At 39.4% G+C, this 3,442-nt stretch overlaps 1 non-coding gene across 1 annotated transcript; it reads right to left on the bottom strand.

The window, feature by feature from the left end:
• Positions 1–976: 976 nt before the first annotated feature.
• LOC112746305 (small nucleolar RNA R71) lies at positions 977–1,080 on the bottom strand. Its single transcript, XR_003174196.1, has one exon. It is a non-coding gene; the product is annotated as a small nucleolar RNA R71 (small nucleolar RNA).
• Positions 1,081–3,442: the final 2,362 nt, after the last annotated feature.

Raw genomic sequence — 3,442 nt, 5'->3', positions numbered from 1 at the left:
TTTCCTTTACTTTTTTTCTTGCTTTTCGTTTCCCTTCCCAGTCCCCGTGCTTTCTTTTTGTTTTACTTCCTTTTACTTTTAAATTTTTTTTCTTTCCAAATTCTCGTCCGTTTCGTATTTCCTTTCTTTTTTATTTTATTTCTTTTCAATTAATTCTTATTTTTTTTAAAAAAATTTTATTTTATTTTTGTCTTTAATTTCAAAAAAACAAAAAAAATTATTTTAGTATTAATATTTTTCTTTAATTCCTGAAATTAAGTTTGGTGTTACCAAGTTAATTTTATTTTAATTTTTCTGTTTATTTTTCTTTTTAAATTTTCAAATTTTTTTATTTATCTATTTAATATTTTTATTTTATTATTTTACACAGGTTACCTCACAGGGACTTCTCTGCACTCTGACGTAAAGAGTCCCATTTTTTCTTGTTTTCTGCTTGTGTATGCGCAGGAATAGAGACAAAGAACATCTCTTAGACTTTGATCCTGAACCTGAAAGAACTTTCAGGCGGCGTTTACAACAAGTAAGACTTTGCAAGACTGCAGAATCCACTATGGCAAATAATAACGCTAACGCCAACGTGGTAAATCCTAATGGGGATGATCAATAGAGGAGAGTGCTTGGCTCTTATTTTGCCCCTACTGCGGATCTTTATGGAAAAAGTATTGTGGTGCCTCCTATAACTGCAAACAACTTTGAGTTGAAGCCATAATTGGTCACCTTGGTGCAGCAAAACTGCTAGTATCATGGACTTCCTCATGAAGATCCAAATCAGTTCATATCTGATTTTCTGCAGATATGTGATACTGTGAAGACAAATAGAGTGAACCCAGAGGTGTACAAACTCATGCTTTTCCCATTTGCTCTGAGGGATAAAGCAAAGCTATGGCTAGATTCCCAATCGAAGGAGAGTCTGAATACATGGGAAAAAGTTGTCACGGAGTTTCTCACTAAATTTTTCCCACCAAAGAAGCTGACTAAGCTGAGGTTGGAGGTTCAGACTTTCAAGCAAAAGGATGGTGAAACTCTTTATGAAGCATGGGAGAGATACAAGCTACTGACTAGGCAATGCCCTCCGGACATGTTCTCCAAATGGACCCAACTGGATATCTTTTATGAAGGCTTAGGAGAGATGTCAAAGATGAGCCTAGACACTTCTGCAGGCGGTTCATTGCACAAGAAGATGACACCAGAGGAGACTATTGAGCTGATTGAATTGGTTGCAAGCAACCAATATTTATACACATCTAACAGGAATCCTGTGAACTCTGAGGCCGCTCAGAAGAGAGGCGTATTGGAAGTAGAAGCTGTTAATGCTCTTCTTGCTCAGAACAAGCTTATGTCTCAGCAGATAAATCTACTTACTCAACAGATGGGTGGCATGCAAGTCTCAGCTATCAACACTCAAAATCCACCCCAAGATACCTCCTATGACATGACAGGTCACTTTATGCAAAATGATAATTATGATTATGCTCAACCCTCTTCTGAACAGGTGAATTACATGGGGAGTGGTCCTAGAAATCCCAACAATGATCCATATTCTAAGACATACAATCAGGGATGGAGGAATCACCCAAATTTTGGGTGGAGAGATCAACCTCAGAAACCTCAGAACTTCAACAATAGTTCTCAGGGCAGTTTTCAATAGAACAACTATAATAACCGCCAATTTCAGTCTCAGCAACAACAACCACCTCAGCAGACAAATTTTAAATCCCAAGAAGATTCTAAATGGGAGATGATGATGAGTTTCATGCAAGAAACCAAAGCCTCTATTAGAAATTTGGAGGTGCAAATGGGTCAAATGAGCAAGCAATTACCTGAAAGGTCTCCAAATACATTTCCTGGTGATACAGTGGTGAACCCAAGAGAAGATTGCAAGGCCATTCAATTGAGAAGTGGTAAGGTAGCTGGTTCTGAGACTAAGGTCAATGAAGATCTAGTTGAAAAGGAAGCTCCAGAGGAGAAGAAGGAAGAAGCAGAGCACGCCCCTCCTAAACGTGCAGACAACCCATTTCCTGACTCTCTTGACACTTATCCCACCTTGCCAAAGGCCCCTGAATACAAGCCAAAAATGCCATATCCTAAGAGGCTTCAGAAGGCGTCCAAAGAAAAGTAATTCTCTAAATTTTTAGATGTCTTCAAGAAGCTGCAGATCAACATCCCTTTTGCAGAGGCTCTGGAGCAAGTGTCTCTCTATGCTAAATTTATGAAAGAGTTGTTGACACACAAGAGGAATTGGAAGGAGCAAGAAACCGTGGTGTTAACCAAGGAATGCAGTGCTATTATTCAACACACCCTTCCTAAGAAAATGCCAGACCCAGAGAGCTTTGTCATTCCTTGCACCATTGGAGAAGTCGGCATTCAGAGAGCTTTATGTGATCTTGGAGCTAGCATTAACCTCATGCCACTTTCAGTGATGAAAAAGCTTCAAATTGAGGAGGTAAAATCCACTCGTATTTCTCTTCAACTTGCTGATCTTTCTATCAAATTACCTGTGGGTGTTGTTGAAGATTTACTTGTGAAAGTAGGACCATTTATCTTCCCTGTTGATTTTGTTATATTAGACATGGAAGAGGAGGTAAAACCATCTATTATACTTGGTAGACCCTTTTTAGCTACAGGTAGAGCTCTGATTGATGTGCAAAAGGGTGAATTAACCCTGAGGGTCAATGAAGAACAGGTGGTCCTAAATGTTTTTGAAGCCCTCAAACACCCCAATGATTCTGAGGGGTGTATGAAAATAGATGTTATTGAACCACTTGTGCAAGAAGTACTGGAAACTGAGGTACTTGATGATGTTCTAGATCCTATTTCTGAGTGTGAATTAGTTGAAGTTGATGATTCACCACCCCAAAAGGAGCTGATGAACACGCTAATTAAGGTGGAGGAAGCCCCCAAGCTTGAGCTTAAACCCTTACCACCTTCTCTGAAATATGTGTTTTTGGGTGAAAATGATTCATATCCAGTGATTATTAGCTCTTCTCTGAAACCTGAAGAAGAGGAGGTGCTTATTTCAGTGCTCAGGAGCCATAAAACAGCTCTTGGGTGGACCATTAGTGACTTGAAGGGGATTAGTCTAACCAGGTGTATGCACAAGATCCTTCTTGAAGATGATGCTAAACCAGTTGTGCAACCACAAAGGAGACTCAATCCAACTATGAAAGAGGTGGTCCAAAAAGAGGTAATGAAATTATGGGAAGCAGGTATTATTTACCCTATTTCTGACAGCCCTTGGGTAAGTCCTGTACAGGTAGTTTCCCAAGAAAGGAGGGATGACAGTGATCAAGAATGAAAAGAATGAGCTTATTCCTACAAGAACAGTCACAGGATGGAGAATGTGCATAGATTACAGGAGGCTCAACACTGCTACAAGGAAGGATCATTTTCCCCTCCCCTTCATTGATCAGATGCTTGAGAGGTTAGCTGGTCATGCTTTTTA

Source organism: Arachis hypogaea, chromosome 14 (genome assembly GCF_003086295.3).
Source record: "Arachis hypogaea cultivar Tifrunner chromosome 14, arahy.Tifrunner.gnm2.J5K5, whole genome shotgun sequence".
Taxonomy (NCBI): Eukaryota; Viridiplantae; Streptophyta; class Magnoliopsida; order Fabales; family Fabaceae; genus Arachis; species Arachis hypogaea.
The sequence above is the reverse complement of the archived record's forward strand: the minus strand, read 5'-3'. Positions and strand labels throughout refer to the sequence as shown.